We start from the raw sequence: 18,962 nt of genomic DNA, 5'->3' as shown, positions 1-18,962 counted from the left end.
CGGAGAAGGCAATGGCACCCCACTCCAGTACTCTTGCCTAGAAAATCCCATGGCCAGAGGAGCCTGGTAGGCTGCAGTCCATGTGAGTCGGACACGACTGAGCAAATTCACTTTCACTTTTCACTTTCATGCCTTGGAGAAGGAAAAGGCAACCCACTCCAGTATTCTTGCCTGGAGAATCCCAGAGACGGGGGAGCCTGGTGGGCTGCCATCTAGGGGGCTGCAGAGAGTTGGACGCGACTGAAGCGACTTAGCAGCAGCAGCAGCAGTCCTTTATTCCATGATGTTTAAACCATGTGAATGTATTACTATCCAAAACAAGAAACAAGAAAAGAAGAGCTGCAGTTCACGAGCTCTGAAAACTTGATCAAGACCCACAAAATCTTTTCCAGCTCATGTTCCAAGAGCGCCTACTTGGTGGCGTGTTGGGGGTTGTGGGAGGGAGGCCTCAGAGGGAGGGGATGTATGTATTACATACAGCTGATTCACTTCATTGTACAGCAGAAACGAACACAGCATTGTAAACCACCATGCTCCAGTGAAAACAGTCTCTGTCATTTATCAACAGGTAATGTTAAATACTCACGAGCAGTTTTATTACCGTGTAATAGCTAACTCACACTGCCAGAAACATCTTGTGTCAATAACACTATCGAAAAACATTGTGAGATAGAAAGATCTTGGGCAACTCACTTAACCTCCCTTAAACTTCAGTTTTCTCTTTGGAAAGCAAAGCTAAAGACACCCCAGAAATGCCATGGAGTACGGGTATGTGAGTGTTTCCAGAACCACAAAGTGGCAGGGAGCAAGCCCTGTGTGTACAACAGCTACAGAGAGGGGCATGGCGGCCCACTCCAGGGTTCTCGCCTGGAGAATCCCATGGACAGAGGAGTCTGCTGATTGCAGCCCACGGGGTTGCAAAGAGTCACATGACTGAAGCAACTTAGCACACACACATATAACAGCCAAACCTCTGCTAGAATCTGTGTGACTTGAGGGAGGGCACTTACCAAAGGTCAGTGCGCCTGAGAATCACCTGGAGAGGCTGTCAGAACATAGGCTCCTGGGCCCCACCCTGAGGTGTCGTTCAGTAGGTCTGGGGCCCACGAACAGGCATTTCGAACAAGCTCGGGTGATGCTGATACGTTAGTTTAAGGACCACATTTGAGTGGTCTGTTCCAGAGCAGGGCTCCTCAAACTGAGATGTGTATACAAATGACCTGGGAATCTTCTTAAAATACAGATTTATAAGGTCTAGGGTGAGACCCAGGACTCAGCATTTCTTTTTTTTTCTTTTTCTGGCCATACCGTGTGGCTTGCGGGATTGTAGTTTTCCAACCAGAAATTCTCCCAGACTAGTGAAACCACGGAGTGTTAACCACTGAACAACCAGGGAATTCCCACGACTCTGCACTTCTTTTTTTTTCGTGGGGTGCAGGGGCATGCCATGAAGCTTACAGGATCTTACTTTCCCAACCAGGGGTTGAATCCAGGCCCTTGCTAGTGAAAGCGCAGTCCTAACTGCTGGACTGGCAGGGAATTCCCAGGACTCTGCATTTCTAACAAGCTCCCAGGTGTAAATGCTCCTGGTCTGCAGACTACACTTTGAGGACCAAGATTGTGGACTTTCTAGCTCTACTTGTTTGGACAAGGAAACTGTATATGGGGAAAAATAAATGACTTGCCCAAGGCCACTTGGACAGAAAAGTGAAACTCTGCCGGGGGGGGGGCTGCCATTCCTCAGGAGTGTCTTACCTGCCATCTCCAGACCTAAATCACAAGCCTGCCTCAGCCAGCAATTGACACCAGCCCTTTAGAAAACGGTATGGAAATTTACTACATCATACACAGCCCTCCACGCTTCTGAGAAATTAATCACTTGCCAGGGAGCTTAGCTCAAATCACCAGTCTGTTCTTTTCCAAAATGCACTTTTGGCCAAATTATTTCTTTAGCTGAGTCACCTTCCCCTCCATCGACTCAACCCTTTGAGAGGCCTTGCAATTGACCTGAGGAAGGCATGGAGTGCTTCTCAACATGTGTGGTCTGACTGTGGCGAGAAGAGGGTAAGGAGAAGCAGAAATGGGGTGGGAAAGCTGATCCTTGGGAAAGCTCAGGAATTACCTGATATACGGCTTCCTTATGACCTCAAATGGCGAAGGGAATGGCAATCCACTCCACTGCTCTTGCCTGGAGAATTCCATGGACAGAGAAGCCTGGTGGGCTACAGTCCATGGGGTCTCAAAGAGTCAGACACGACTGAGTGACTAACATACACACACATACGACCTCAAATGGACTTCCCTGGTAAAGCGTCTGCCTACAATGCGGGAGACCCGGGTTCAATCCCTGGGTCAGGAAGATCTCCTGGACAAGGAAATGGCAACCCACTCCAGTATTCTTGCCTGAAAAATCCCATGGACAGAGGAGCCTGATAGGCTACAGACCATGGGGTCACAAAGAGGCGGACACTTTCACTTTCACTTATGACCTCAAACCCAACAGAATTGCACTAAGAAGAAAACTTATGACCAACCTAGACAGCATATTAAAAACCAGAGACATCTCTTTGCCAACAAAAGTCCATCTAGTCAAAGCTATGGTTTTTCCAGTCGTCATGTATGGATGTGAGAGTTGGATTATTAAAGAAAGTTGAGCCCTGAAGAATTGATGCTTTTGAACTGTGGTGTTGGAGAAGACTCTTGAGAGTCCCTTGGACTGCAAGGAGATCCAACCAGTTCATCCTAAAGGAAATCGGTCTTGAATATTCATTGGAAGGATTGATGCTGAATCTGAAGCTCCAATACTTTGGCCACCTGATGTGAAGAACTGACTCATTAGAAAAGACCCTGATGCTGGGAAAGACTGAAGGCAGGAAGAGAAGGAGATGACAGAGGATGAGATGGTTAGATGGCATCAGCAACTCAATGGACATGAGTTTGAGTATACTCCAGGAGTTGGTGATGGACAGGGAAGCCTGGCATGCTGCAGTCCATGGGGTCGCAAAGAGTCCGACATGACTGAACGATTGAGCTGACTGAACTCATTCATCACCCTGACAAAAAGTTCATTGAATTACAGATTTATTACAAGCATCTTCTTTTCAAAATGCATTGTCTCTGAGCTGCCAATCTTTCATACTTCAGGGTGAATTACTCTAACATAGGAAGAAGCAGATGGAATTCTGGACATAAAGTCTCCGGAGCAATTAAGGCAGAGAGCACAGCTACTGGTAAACCACAGCTGCGACCTTGGCTCTGCACCACATTCACCAGCAGGCCCCACCCCCACCCTTGATGCCTTCCTGGGCCTGGCTCTGCCAATCACCTATTGTGTGATTGAGTAAATCACACAGTTCTAAAGACTTTCAGAGCTGGAAGGTTCTAATCCCAGAACCTCAATTTCAAGTCCAAAAAACACATGGTCCCTGGTGGCTTAAGTTTGGTTTCCCCAGAAGGAGAACCTGAGACAGGGGTTCAGTTTTACATGAATTTTTGAGGGCAAACTTTCCAGAGAAACCTTCGGGTGAAGGAGCAAGAGGAGAGGATAGGGAAGGGCACGTCTTGGAGGCCTAGAGCATTTTTAAATAACATCAGAGTCCTCCCAGCCTAGGGCAAGAAGGCTGGGCTTTCATACCCCTTGCCAGGGGATATGACCCCATCAAGTAATTCTGGCAAGGTGGCTTAGAGAACAGCACAGTCGATTGTCAGTGGCAGTACAGGAGTAGAAATAACAGTGGCTAAAGGCAACCTGGTGGGCGGCAATACTTTCAGTTCTGAGAGACTCTCAAATATTTTTCCAAACAAGAGACCCTCTAAATCACAAAAGACAAAAGATAAGAAAAAAATACAAGAACTTTTTTCATTTTCAGAAGAATCCTGGAATCTGTACTTAGAGTAAGTCCTCCTGCTCCCCCCACCCCGCCCCCCGGACTTCCCCGCACACTGCAAGGTGACCCCTCCCCTAGCTCCACACACTGTCCACATACTGACGCCAGTTACTCATCAGACTGACTCCTCCTTAAGGACTTTGTCTGTTCCCTCTGCCTAGAATGCCCCGCCCCAGAATCTTGCCCAGCTGACTCCTTCTTGTCAACTGAAACATCACAGGTACAGAGAAGCCTTCTCTGACCAGCCCAGGTCATTCCCTGTCACACTGTCTGGGGCACTTCTGCAGGCACTGGTCTCTGCCATCATTTTAACTGTGTTCACATAGGTGTTACCTTGTAATCATAAGGATGAGCCTTGTTCTGACCTCATCACTGTGTCCCCAGAGCCTAATGCACCAAGAAGACGGTAACATCTGATGAACAACATCTGCATGAGTAGGGCATTTGGCTCAGATGCCGAAATGCCAAGAGAGAGGTAGAAATAGGTCAGCTAAACACTCAGCCTAAGGAGCTGGAGGAAAAAACCCAGCCCAAGGCCAAGATGGGGAAGGAGAGAATCCACCAAGAGCTTCCTTGGCTACTTGATTCCTTTCTTCTCTCCCAGTTCCCTCAATGTGGGACCAGAGTTAGCACCAACCCTGGGGAGATCCTTCACCTTTTAGATGGGCACAAACCTCCCAAATGACCAAGGGAATCTGGATTCCAATTCGAGCTCTAGCTCTGAGCCTCGCCCTTTCTGCTGGCACTTGGGTGGTGCACCAGGATCATGCCAGTCTGGCAGGGGTGCTGAGAGCGCCACTCCATGGCACAGTATCACTCAAGTGCACAGCACTGCACACTTAACCCAGGCCAGGGCACGCTCCTGCCCCTGGCTGCCTCTGTGGCCCCTCCAGCTCCAGGACAGTCTCCATTGCAGCCACCCCAGCACCTGAGATGCCTGCACGTCACCCAGCACTTCCCACGTGCCAGGAACTGTGCCAGGTGCTCACTCATCTATTTGCCTGATGACACTGAATTGTCATCAATACAATTCATCTCGTAAAACTGTTATCTCCATTTTCTAAGTGAGGAAACTAAGGATGAGAGAGTCAGCCTGGTGAGTGAGGGACACTGGCTTGGAACATCATCCATTGGCCACTTTTATCTGATTTATTTAAGTGGTCTGTCACCATGGGCTCACTGAAGACAGCAGCCCTGGGAGGAAGTACCATACCTTCATTTCACGGAGACGGGAACTGCCAAGGAGCTCGCAGCCTGCTAGGTCGTTTCCACGGCACTCAGGAATGCAGACTGGCCTCCTGGGCCTGGTCCCTGCGCCCGGGTGCCCAGCCGCCACCAGCTCCGTTTTACAGAGGCCAAGAGTTCCCAGAGAGGCAAGTGCGGTGCGGGAGATCCGGCAGAGAGGCTGCTAGCAGGGATCACCCAAGCAGCGCGCGCACACCCAGTGGGAAGCTGCCGATGGCACTGCGCCCCTGACTGGGCCCTGTCTCTCCTGGGGCGGCTCCCCTGCGGTGGTAGGTGCAGTCTGACGTTCAGGTTCTCCCCGCCCTTGCCCTTTGCCCCCTCCCTCCCTCTCCCCATGACTGGGCACAGAACCTGGTCTCCTTGAGGGACAAGGCCCCTGATTCTCCAGAGGCACCTGAATTCCCATGCCCTATTCTAATCTCACAGGCAGTACCAGGAACGAAGGGTTGGTTTCACACCTGAAAATCAAGCGTTGTGAATTCCGCCCCCACCACCATTAGCAAACTAACAAAGAAAAACTGATGATTACCTCAGCAGATGCAGTAGATTTTATCCCTCTGACAAAATCCAGCATCCCACTCCCAATGAATCTCTCAGCAAACTATGAAGAGAAGGGAATTTTCTCAAGCTGCAAAAAGGCATCTATGAGAAACTTACATGATGAACGATTGAATGCTCTGTCCCTAAAACTGGGAACAAGATGAGCTAATAAAAGAGCTCAGCAAGGTTGCAGGACACAAGTGAAGTAAAGTGAAACTCGCTCAGTCGTGTCTGACTCTTTGTGACCCCATGAATATTCAGTCCATGGAATTCTCCAGGCCAGAATACTGGAATGGGTAGCTGTTCCCTCCTCTAGGGGATCTTCCCAACCTAAGGATCGAACTCAGGTCTCCGGCATTGCAGGAGGATTCTTTACCAGCTAAGCCACCAGGGAGGCCTGCAGGACACAATCTACATAGAAAAAGCCACTGAATTTCTATTTATGAGCACCAAAAGCTAGAAACAATCTCAATGTCCATCAGCAGGTGAACAGATAAACAATCATGGTAGATCATAAAATGGAATACTACTCAGCTATGAGAAGAATGAATTGCTGAGGCACCCAACAGCATGAATGAATGAATCTCAAAACAATTATGCTGAAAGAAACCAAACCACCCATAAGAAAGAGTATGAACTGTGTCATTTCATGTACTTAAAACTCAAGAAAATACAAACTAATCTACAGGAACGGAAAGCAGACAGTAGTTTTCTGGGGAGAGAGGAATTTAAAAGGACACAAGGAAATTTAGGCAGTGACTGGTATAGGCATTATTTGGCTTACTGCATGAATAATCAAGAAGTAGGGAAAACCATTAGGCTGTTCAGTGAAAGTGTAAGTTGCTCAGTTATGTCTGACTCTTTGTGACGCTATGGACTGTAGCCTGCCAGGCTCCTTTGTCCATGTAATTCTCTAGTCAAGAATACTGGAGTGGGTTGCCATTCCCTTCACCAGGAAATCTTTCTGACCCAGGGATCGAACATGGCCTCCTGCATTGCAGATGAACTCTTTACTGTCTGAGCCACCAGGGAAGTCCTAGGTCATTCAGGGAGGACCTAAATCCAATCCCTTATGATTATACAGTGGAGGTGACAGATAGATTCAAGGGATTAGATCTGGTAGGCAGAGTGCCTGAAGAACTATGGACGGAGGTTTGTCACACTGTACAGGAGGCAGTGACCAAAACCATCTCAAAGAAAAATAAATGCAAAAAGGCAAAATGGTTGTCTAGGAGGCTTTACAAACAGCTGAGGAAAGAAGAGAAGTGAAAAGCAAGGGAGAAAGGGAAATGCAACTGAATGCAGAAATCCAGAGACTAGCAAGGAGAGATAAGAAGGCCATCTTAAATGAAGAATGCAAAGAAATAGAGGAAAACAATAGAATGCAAAGGACAGAGATCTCTTTAAGAAAAGTGGGGATATCAGGGACCATTTCACGCAAAGATAGGCATGATAAAGGACAGAAACAGTAAGGACCTAACAGAAGCAGAAGAGATTAAGAAGAGGTGGCAAGAATACACAGAGGAGCTCCACAAAAGTAGTCTTAATGACCTGGATAGCCAGAATGGTGTGGTCACTCACTTAGAGCCAGACATCCTGGGGTGTGAAGTCAAGTGGGCCTTAGGAAGCATCACTACAAACAAACCTAGTGGAGGTGATGGAATTCCAGCTGAGCTATTTCAAATCCTAAAAGATGATGCTGTGAAAGTGATGCACTCAACATGCCAGCAAATTTGGAGAACTCAGCAGTGGCCACAGGACTGGAAAAGGTCAGTTTTCATACCAATCCCAAAGAAGGGCAATGCCAAAAAATATCCAAACTTACCATATGCTCATTTCACAAGCTAGTAAGGTTATGCTCAAAATCCTTCAAGCTACCAGGAACCAGAGATCAAATTGCCAACATTAGTTGGATCACAGAGAAAGTAAGGAGATTCCAGAAAAACATCTACTTCTGCTTCATTGACTATGCTAAAGCCGTTGACTGTGTGGATCACAACAAACTGTGGAAAATTCTGAAAGAGATGAGAATATACCAGACCACCCTACCTGTCTCCTGAGAAACCTGTATGCAGGTCAAGAAGCAACAGTTAGACCCAGACATGGAACAACTGACTGTTCAAAATTAGGAAAGGAGTACGTCAAGGCTACATATTGTCACCCTGCTTATTTAACTTATATGCAGAGTACATCATGCAAAATGCCAGGCTAGATGAATCATAAGCTGCAATACAGACTGCCAGGAGAAACATCAACAACCTCAGATATGCAGATGATACCACTCTAATGGCAGAAAGTGAAGAGGAACTAAAGGGCCTCTTGATGAGGGTGAGAGAGGAGAGTGAAAAAGCTGGCTTAAAACTCAACATTCAAATAACTCAGATCATGGAATCCAATCCCATCAATTCAGGGCAAATTGAATAGGAAAAAGTGGAAACAGTGACAGATTTTATTTTCTTGGGCTCCAAAATCACTGTGGACAGTGACTGCAGCCATGAAATTAAAGGACACTTGCTCCTTGGAAGGAAAGCTATGACAAACCTAGACAGCATATTAAAAAGCATAGGTATCACTTTGTTGACCTGTGGTCTGTAGAGTCAAAGCTATGGTTTTTCCATTAGTCATGTACAGATGTGGGAGTTGGACCATAAAGAAGACTGAGCACCAAAGAATTGATGCTTTTGAATTGTGGTGCTGAAGAAGACTTTTTTTTTAATATGGATCACTTCATGAATTTGCATATCATCCTTGCACAAGGGCCATGCTAACCTTCTCTGCATTGTTCCAATTTTAGTATATGTGCTGCTGAAGTAAGCAAGAAGACTCGAGAGACCCTTGGACTGCAAGGAGATCAAGCCAGTCAGTCCTAAAGGAAATCAACCCTGTATATTCATTGGAAGGACTGATGCTGAATCTTAAGCTCCAATACTTTGGCCACCTGATGCAAAAAGCCAACTCACTGGAAAAGATCCTAATGCTGGGAAAGACTGCAGGCAAAAGGGGAAGAGAGAGGCAGAGAATGAAATGGTTAGATACCACCACTGACTCAATGAACATGAATTTGAGCAAACTCTGGGAGACAGTGAAGGACAGGGGGGCATGGCGTGCTGCAGTCCATGGGGTTGCAAAGAGTTGGACACAACTCAGTGACCAAACAACAAGAAGTGCTTAATCAAAAGTTAGCAAGTTGTGCACTTTTGTGCAGTTTATTGCATGTCAATTTTACCATTCTTTAAAAACTGCATATATATTGAGAGACCCAGAATAGGCAAAATCTAGAGCTAGAAAGTATAACAGAGGTTACCAGGGGATGGAGAGATGGAGAAAGGAAGAGTTGTTTAATGTGTACAGAGTTTCTGTTTGAGATAATGAAAAAGTTCTGGAAATAGTGATAATGGTTATGTAACATTGTAAATGTGCTTAATATCAATGAGCTGCACACTTAAAAATGTTTAAAATGGTAGTTTTTAGGGATGCCTTGGCAGTCCAGCAGTTAAGCCTTTGACTTCCAATTCAGGATTGGGAGGGGGGATACTAAAATCCTACATGCCAAAAACCAGAACATAAACAACAGAGGCAATACTGTGACAAATTCAATTAAAACTAAAAATGATCCACATTAAAACCACTCTTTTAAAAAATGGTAAATTTTATGTTGTGTGTGTGTGTGTGTATTAGTCGCTCAGTCATGTCTGATTCTTTATGACCCCATGGATTGTATAGCCCACCAGGGTCCTCTGTTTGTGATTTCTCCAGATAAGAATACTGGAGTAAGAAGCCATTTCCTTCTCTAGGGGATCTTTCCTGACTCAGGGGTCAAACCTGGGTCTCCTGCCTTGCAGGTAGATTCTTTACCATCTGAGCCACCAAGGAAGTCCTACATTATATATGTTTTACCACAATTTAAAAAAGCAAAAACAACTAAAAAAGTATTGCACGTAAGTGGACATGTGCATTTTTGGAGAAAAAGGAGGGTTCCCTGCTTTTCTCAGGCTAAGGCAGAGAAAAGACAACTGTCTCCTCTCACAGGACAAGACTCTCATGATCCTTTCTTTGCTCCATGGAGCCAGGATCACCAAGGGGTCAGGCTCTCATCCCTGGAGCCCACCCCTTCCCTCACATGATGGTTGGTTGGCCTCAATGCCTTTGCACTTGCTGTTCCCTGTGCATAAAGCCCTTCCCCCACCCTCTGCCAGCCTAATTCTCTTTCCTCCCATTTCCCCTTCCCCTCACCCACACCCTCCCAGACACTTTCGCATGCTGCCCTGGACCCACAGAAGATCCAGTTTGCTCCAGCTGCTCCCTTTCCAAGGGAGCTGTCCCTCTGTATTCCTTCCATCCCCACCCCCCAGCACACACACCCCACCCCCGCAGTGCCCCTCTTCCTTTGACCTGATCACAGGGTCCTGAGCCAGGTGGGAGGTCCTCAAAGTCTCAACCTTCTTCTAACTCTGTCTCCTGACTTTTCAATTCTGGTTAGGCACAGCATAGCCGATCAACTGCCAGGAGAGGCTGAGCCAGTCCCTTCTTTACCAATGCAGGAATGTCCCTAGTGGAGAACAATGGAGAAAACAGAAATCTGGGTGAACAGAGCAGCTTTGTTTTTCATTTTTTGGCTCATCACAGAGGATGGACTGTGGGGACTCGGGCAGGCTGAGCATGGTGCCAGGGAGCCTGTCTTTGGCTTCTCCTTACTAATTTGGGACCTAGAGAGCAAATCAGTTCCTTTCTATAGGCCTCACTTCACCCATCTGAAAAATGGAGCTTGAGAAACTCCTGTTTGAACTGAGTTGGGAAGGAGTGGTGGAAGGGAAATGGGGGTGTTTGCAGAGGTCCCTGCTATGTATTTGGCCTCACACTTGTTGAGTTTGGGTTCAAGCCCTGCTCTAATAAGACCATTGGCAGGAACACAGTCTGGCGCACAGGCTCTGTTCTGGCTCATCATCAAACTTGCTTTGTTACACCTTCCAAGGGCAACAGGGCCTGTGTTTCATAATAGCTATCATAGCTGTAATTAAACAACTATGCACTAGTAGTTTTGAATCTCCCACCCCTCTGGAACATAAGCCCCACTGAATTCCTAGCTCAGTGCCTACCATGAGGAGAATTCAATCACCATGTTAATTAACTAACGCAGAGAGATCCTAAGGGAGGCCTGGTCTCTTTCTAACAGGCATCAGTATTGCAGCTAAGGTAGAATCAGAGGCAGTCCCCTGTTCCCAAGCCACTTGGAACCGAGTGGTCTGGGGCCAGGAGGAGTCAGTCGCCAACCTTCCCCCACCCTGCCCTCATCATACACGTCAGTCTGACCCAGGACCCTCCTGGTTCCACCACGACCCCTACTCTTGCCCACGCCCCCTGTATAAGAACCTGAAACTTAGAGGGGTCAGAGTTAAATTCTGCTCTACATTCGTTCCTGACCCGAGCCTCTCCCACGTGCCATGCCGGGGATTGGCACACGAAGACAAAAACCTGCAAGCCCAGCTGGTGGGGAGGCCAGATCACAGAGCAGGCGGCCAAGCCAAGCGGGAAGGAGGCGCGGAGGACACGAGGCTGGGAGGGGCGGGGCTTTAAAACAAGAAACTGCTCGAGGAAAGGGCGGTTCTTCAAGATCTTCCAGAAACGTCTATTTCCAGGAAAGGGGCCCACAGACTGGCAGGCGGGTCCCTCTCTCCACGGTACAGTGGTGGGCACCCTCGGGTTCCGCCACAACCCCCACTCCCCTCCTCCAGCTTTCCTTCAGCGCGCCTCAAACCCAAGCCAGCCTCGAGCCTAGGCAGAGGTAAGGCAGGAGCCAGCGCGAACCTTCAGAGTGAACGTGACCTTGGCGTTAGACTTCAGCTTACAAAACCGAAAGCCACAAAACGTCTGGGGCGTGTGATGTGTCCAACTTGACGTCAAGTGCCCAGCTTTATGTCGGGTGCTCGGCTTTTCCCAGTGTTCCCTGAATTTACATCACGTGCCCAGCTTCACGTCACGTTCCCTGGCTTTACATCAGATGCAGAGGCTGTCCGTCACGTTCCCTGGGTTCACATCACGTGTCCGGCTTCACGTCACATTCCCTGCCTTTCCGTGACGTCACGTTCCCGGCTTTCTGTCACGTGCCCTGGCTTTCCGTCACGTTCCCGGCTTTCCGTCACGTGCCCTGGCTTTCCCTCATGCTCCCTGCCTTTCCATCACGTGCCCTGGCTTTCCGTCGGGTGCACTGGCTTTCCGGCACGTTCCCTGCTTTATGTCCCTTGCTTTTACATCAGTGTCTGGCTTTGCGTCAGTTGCCGACACCTGTCTTTCCACATCTTTTCCATGCTCACACCAATACATGAGGGTGTGTATACACATAGAAAGGGCATTTGCTTATTTGTGTAAATAAAATAAGATCACCAGATCCATATAATTTGCTTTCTTCTCCACTGCCACAGAGGGCATATCGGTAAGTCAGCAGTCTGATTTTTATCCCATGGAGGTGAGCACGCACAATCAGATATCCTCTTTCATAAACAGGATCAGAGCAGACAGAGTGAAGATTAGGTATTGTAGATATTTTCAGTTGCACCAAAATCTTCCTTTTTCTTTTCCTTTTCTTTCTTCATCTGCAGCCCTACATAAGCAACCCTGATGGGAAGCCTTCACTACCTTCTTCATGCTCCTGTATGTTTATACAGAAATACACAGGCAAAAAAAAAAAAAAAGAAAGAAATACACAGGCAAATACAAGTGTGGGGTTTGGGGTCAAGTTTGGCTTTATTTGGAGTCACTTTGCCAAAAGGGGATCATATTAACACCCATCTCCATTTCTTATTTTTCTCACTCAATAATAAAATCCTTAAGGGAAATCCCTCCAAATCTTTTTTTTTTCTTCAGTTTTTTTAATTGTGGTAAAATATACATAACATAAAATTTAGCATACAGTTCAAGAGTGCTAAATATTTTCATTTTGTTGTACAATCTCCAGGACTGTTCATGTTGCAAAATAGAAACTCTATATCCATTAAACAGCTCCCTTTCCTCCCGCCTCCTCCGCACAGGCCACATCCTGGCCACCAGCATTCTACTTTCTTTCTCTATGAATTTTCCAGCCGGGAGTAGTTTTTATGATCACTTCCTGGCCTCCAGACTCTAGGATCACATGAGTAGTGTAAATTTAATCTCAAATCCAAAAGAGGGCAGATGTATGATTATACATTTCTAAGAGGAGGCCTTCCTCTTCTCCAACCCGACCCAGTCCGGGTTAGAAAAGCTTCCTCCTCTGCCTTAGTGGTTGAATTTTTTCTGGCCTTACTTCACTTAAAAGAGGTTTAAATCCTGGAGAGTCTCAGCTGTATGTGGGGCTCTTATTTCTTTTTTTTTTTTTTCTCTTATTTCTACCTCCGTGCTTCATGTAGGCTAAAAACTTTGGCCCTAGTCTCTATGGTTATTCCAGTCTGCTTCCTTGGGTTATCCAGACCAGTGAAGGGCCCTCTGGGAAGGCCCTTGCTCCCTCCCAGCTTCCTTTACTGTCTTGCCCAGGGGCCGTCCATGAGCTCAGCTATGCATTAAAAAATATGCTGATTGTTTTGTATCCTGAATTTCTGGGTCTTTTTGTAGTTTTCTTGAAAAACTATCAAACCTTACATCTCATTGAAAAGGAGCCTCACTTACACTCCTTTTTCCTTATGTTGGTTTTATCTATAACCTTACATGGCCTTTTTCTTTATTTTTCTAATGAAACTAGAGCTCTGGTAATCAGCAGGCAACAGCCGGGTACTCAGGAAACTAACAGAAAGAGGGATAAAGAGTCAGAGCTCCCAGTCAGCACTGGGGATGGCCAGGGAGATGGTGCTCCCTCTGCTTCAGGGGTGTTTGGGGCCCATAAAATCTGGGTTGATAATGTAGGCAGTGTCCATGAGAAGAAGCTACCTCAGGGGCTGAAGGGGCTACCTCAGCTTGAATAAAAAGACGAAAAGACAATGATAATCAGCAGCAGCATAATAAAAGCTAATGTGAAATCACTTTATGTCATTTAATCTCCTTTCCACCACTGCACATGAACATCAATACCAGAGTTAGAAATTCTCACCCTCTTTTTTTTTTTTTTTTTTGGCTATGCCTTGCGACTTGCAGGATCTTAGCTCCCTGACCAGGGACTGAACCTGCACCCTCCGCAGTGAGAGTGCAGAGTCCTAACCACTGGACCTCCAGGGAATTCTCTCACCCTCACTTTAAAGATGAGGAAACCAAAGCTCAGAAAATTTTACAAGCTGCCAAAAATCACACAGCTAGCAAATGGGACAGCAAGTATTAAATCTGAATATGTCTCACCCCAAAGCCCTTGCTGCTAACTCCACATTAGAGGGCAGTCTGAAGGCAAAAGACCACACATTCTTCTACCCAGCAGCTTTATGCAGCTAGAGCGTGACTGTGAAGCTAAGGGAGGTCCAGCATATGAGATGAAGCCCCAAAGAATCAGAAGCTGGAGGGGTAACCTGAACACCCTGCAACTTCAGAGAGGGACCCAGAGGTTGCCTCTGGGAATCAGCCTCTGAAGTAGCATATGCACAGAGGATAGGAACATGAAAAGAAGGAATACCTGAATCAACTTGAAGTGATTCAGGAAGCTTCTGGGCTCAATAGTGTACCCTCCCATCCTGTTCTAGTTTCCCCCACTTCTCCCAGCATCTGTCATCTCCCTCAGCATCCTCTCTTCACCCAGTTTCCCTTCATCTTTCCTAGAATCCCCTCATTTCTCCCAGAAACTTTATCAGCAGGTCCATTCCAGAAACACATTCTCACATCAACCATTAACACCTCATCTCCTTAAGTCTAATGCACAACTGATTATAAAATGCACCAAAAGAGGAGCCAAGATGGCGGAGGAGTAGGACGGGGAGACCACTTTCTCTCCTACAAATTCATCAGAAGAATAACTGAACGCAGAGCAAACTTCACAAAACAACTTCTGATCGCTAGCTGAGGTCATCAGGCGCCCAGAAAAGCAGCACGTTGTCTTCAAAAGGAGGTAGGACAAAATATAAAAGATAAAAAGTGAGACAAAAGAGCTAAGGACGGAGATCCATCCCGGGAAGGGAGTCTTAATAGAGGACGTTTCCAGACATCGGGAAACCCTTGCACTGGCGGGCCTGGGGGAAGTGTTTGAATCTTGGAGGGCAACCTGACTGGGAGGGAAACAATAAATAAAACCCACAGATTACGAGCCTAAAAGCAACTCCCAGCAGAAAAGTACCCCAGACACCCGCATCCGCCACCAGCAAGTGGGGGCGGCACAGAGAGGAGCCGGCGGCATTGCTTGGGGTAGGGTCCGGGCCTGAGTGCCCTGAGGACAATTGGAGGGAGCTTTTGTGAGTTGCCAACTTGAACTGTGGGAGAGCAAAAGAGAGAGAGAAAATGAACCGGCCGGAACACACTGCCGGCTGTTCGCAGAACAAAGGGACCGAGAAACTCCACAGAAGAGCTCGCAGGCTGCGGACCGGCCCAGCCCCGCCGGAGGCAGGAGGCAGCGGGGAGGGGAAGGGGGCAGGCTCGGCCCCCAAGGACCACATCCCCTGCCGCACTGCAAACAGGCCTCCAGTTTCTAATCAAAGACCTCCCGAGATTCTGGATAGTTGACATCCGCCGGGAGGGTCGCGGCAAGACACAGGGCGCAGGCACCCGACCGGCGTGGGCGGGGACTGGGGCTGGGGACGCGGAGGGCAGAAGGCGCACGCACCCGACTGGCGCCAGCGGAAACTGAGACTGGGACCGCGGAAGGGAGTGGGCGCGCCACACCCGGGGAGAGTGCACCCGTCAAGCCCCTGGCTGCCTGGACCGCTCTGACGGGGAAGGCACAAAGAGCAGGCGCAGCTTTTTGTTCCGCGCTTTTGTGGAACACCCGAGGGCTGGAACCGCGCACAGCGCGGGGCGCGCTCCATATAGAGCAGCCAGGAGCCTGAGCAGCGTAGACGAAGAAAGCAGTGCCAGCCCCTCTCCGCAGTGCCAGCCCCTCTCCGCAGCGCGACGGAACTAGCTACCTGAATAAGAGACCACCTCCGCCCGCCTCTGTCAGGGCGGAAATGAGGCTCTGAAGAGACCGGCAAACAGAAGCCAAATAAACAAAGGGAACCGCTTCAGAAGGGACCGGTGCAACAGATTAAAATCCCTGTAGAAAACACCGACTACACCGGAAGGGGCCTGTAGATATCGAGAAATGTAAGCTGGAACGAGGAGCTATCCGAAACTGAGCCGAACCCACACTGACCGGAACAGCTCCAGAGAAATTTCTAGATATATTTTTACCTTTTTTTTTTTTTTTAAGTAAGAAAAAAAAATTTATTTTTTCTTTTTTATTTTTTCTCTTTTATTTTCCTTTAAAATTCCCTATTACTTCCCCATTACTCCTTAACTTTCATTTTCATAGATTTTTATGATTTTTTTAATTAGGGAAAAAATTTTTTTCTTTCTTTTTTTTTTCCTTTTTCTCTTCTATTTTCTATTTTTCTTTTTCTCTTATTTCTTTTAAAGTCCTCTAGTATTCCTCTACTACTCCTTAATTTTCATTTTCAATACACTATAACCTTACAAAAAAAAAGAGAAGCCCTATTTTTAAACCGAATTTCATATATATTTCTAAAATTTTTTGTGTGTGTTTTGGTTTTTGTCTTTAATATAGTATTTTTAAGAGTCTAATCTCTACTCTAGATTTTCAATTTTTGTTTTTCAGTATATGATATAAATTGTGAACATTTAAGAATCCAATATTCAGTTCCCATTTTTATTCAGGAGTGTGTTGATTATTCTGTCCCAATCTTGACTCTCTGTTTTCTACCTCAGAACACCTGTATTTCCTCCTTTCCCCTTCTCTTCCCAATCCAATTCTGTGAATCTTTGTGGGTGTCTGGGCTACGGAGAACACTCTGGGAACAGACAACTGCGTAGATCTGTCTCTCTCCTCTTGAGTCCCCCTTTTTCTCCTCCTGCTCATCACTATCTCCCTCCTCCCTCTCCTCTTCTTCAGGTAACTCTGTGAACCTCTCTGGGTGTCCCTAACGGGGGAGAATCTTTTCGCCATTAACCTAGAAGTTTTATTATCAGTGCTGTATGGTTGGAGAAGTCCTGAGACTACAGGAAGAATAAAACTGAAATCCAGAGGCAGGAGACTTAAGCCCAAAACTTGGAACACCAGAAAACTCCTGACTACATGGAACTTTAAGTAATAAGTGACCATCCAAAAGCCTCCATACCTACACTGAAACCAACCACCACCCAAGAGCCAATAAGTTTTAGAGCAAGACATACCATGCAAATTCTCCAGCAACGCAGGAACATAGCCCTGAACGTCAACATACAGGCTGCCCAAGGTCACACCTAACACATAGACCCATCTCAAAACTCATTACTGAGCACTCCATTGCTCTCCAGAGAGAAGAAATCAAGTTCCACGCACCAGAACACCGACGCAAACTTTCCTAACCAGGAAACCTTGACAAGCCAATCGTCTAACCCCACCCACTGGGTAAAACCTCCACAATAAAAAGGAACAACAGACCTCCAGAATACAGAAAGCCCAGTCCAGACACAGCAATCTAAACAAGATGAAAAGGCAGAGAAATACCCAACAGGTAAAGGAACATGAAAAATGCCCACCAAGTCAAACAAAAGAGGAGGAGATAGGGAATCTACCTGAAAAAGAATTTAGAATAGTGATAATAAAAATGATCCAAAATCTTGAAAACAAAATGGAGTTACAGATAAATAGCCTGGAGACAAGGATTGAGAAGATGCAAGAAATGTTTAATAAAGACCTAGAAGAAATAAAAAAGAGTCAATTAAAAATGAATAATGCAATGAATGAGATCAAAAACACTCTGGAGGGAACCAAGAGTAGAATAATGGAGACAGAAGATAGGATAAGTGAGGTAGAAGATAAAATGGTGGAAATAAATGAAGCAGAGAGGAAAAAAGAAAAAAGGATCAAAAGAAATGAGGACAACCTCAGGGACCTCTGGGACAATGTGAAATGCCCCAACATTCGAATCATAGGAGTCCCAGAAGAAGAAGACAAAAAGAAAGGCCATGAGAAAATACTCGAGGAGATAATAGCTGAAAACCTCCCTAAAATGGGGAAGGAAATAGCCACCCAGGTCCAAGAAACCCAGAGAGTCCCAAACAGGATAAACCCAAGGCAAAACACCCCAAGACACATATTAATCAAACTAACAAAGGTCAAACACAAAGAACAAATATTAAAAGCAGCAAGGGAGAAACAACAAATAACACACAAAGGGATTCCCATAAGGATAACAGCTGATCTATCAATAGAAACCCTCCAGGCCAGAAGGGAATGGCAGGACATACTGAAAGTAATGAAAGAGAATAACCTACAACCTAGATTACTGTATCCAGCAAGGATCTCATTCAGATATGAAGGAGAACTCAAAAGCTTTACAGATAAGCAAAAGCTGAGAGAATTCAGCACCACCAAACCAGCTCTTCAACAAATGCTAAAGGATCTTCTCTAGACAGGAAATGCAGAAAGGTTGTATAAACGTGAACCCAAAACAACAAAGTAAATGGCAACGGGACCACACCTATCAATAATTACCTTAAATGTAAATGGGTTGAATGCCCCAACCAAAAGACAAAGATTGGCTGAATGGATACAAAAACAAGACCCCTATATATGCTGTCTACAAGAGACCCACCTCAAAACAAGAGACACATACAGACTAAAAGTGAAGGGCTGGAAAAAAAATATTTCATGCAAACGGAGACCAAAAGAAAGCAGGAGTCACAATACTCATATCAGATAAAATAGACTTTCAAATAAAGGATGTGAAAAGAGACAAGGACACTACATAATGATCAAAGGATCAATCCAGAAGAAGATATACATTTCAATGTATAATGCACCACAACATAGGAGGCACCGCAATATGTCAGCACGTAACGAGTATGAAAGAGGAAATTGAATAGTAACACAATAAGTGGGAAGACTTAATACCTCCACTCACGAAACTTGGTGATCAACTAAAAACAGAAAATTAACAGGAAAACAACCTTTAAATGACCAATGGGACCAGTCGACCTAATTGATATCTATAGGACATTCCACCCCAAAACAATCAACTTCACCTTTTTCTCAAGTGCACACGGAACCTTCTCCAGAATAGATCACATCCTGGGCCATAAATCTGGTCTTGGAAAATTAAAAAAAATTGAAATCATTCCAGTCATCTTTTCTGACCACAGTGCAGTAAGATTAGATCTCAATTACAGGAAAAAAATTGTTAAAACTTCAAACATATGGAGGCTAAATAA

General features: G+C 46.1%; 1 protein-coding gene and 1 non-coding gene across 5 annotated transcripts in view; both read right to left on the bottom strand.

The window, feature by feature from the left end:
- The window catches only part of IL34 (interleukin 34), a 69,926-nt gene that overhangs the window by 39,296 nt on the left and 11,668 nt on the right, over positions 1-18,962 (bottom strand). For 2 of the 4 annotated variants that reach the window (XM_043438075.1, XM_043438072.1), the window contains exon 2: positions 10,065-10,221. The exons of 1 other annotated variant lie outside the window; for it this stretch is intronic. The gene's annotated coding sequence lies outside the window, so the exon portion shown is untranslated. Of the gene's footprint in view, positions 1-5,100; positions 5,350-10,064; positions 10,222-18,962 lie in introns of those variants that run through there. One more of the 4 variants, XM_043438073.1, reaches the window with a different exon arrangement.
- Positions 8,384-8,490, bottom strand: LOC122421792. Its single transcript, XR_006263609.1, has one exon. It is a non-coding gene; the product is annotated as a U6 spliceosomal RNA (small nuclear RNA).

The sequence above is a fragment of the Cervus canadensis genome, chromosome 18 (assembly GCF_019320065.1).
Source record: "Cervus canadensis isolate Bull #8, Minnesota chromosome 18, ASM1932006v1, whole genome shotgun sequence".
Lineage (NCBI taxonomy): Eukaryota > Metazoa > Chordata > Mammalia > Artiodactyla > Cervidae > Cervus > Cervus canadensis.
The sequence above is the reverse complement of the archived record's forward strand: the minus strand, read 5'-3'. Positions and strand labels throughout refer to the sequence as shown.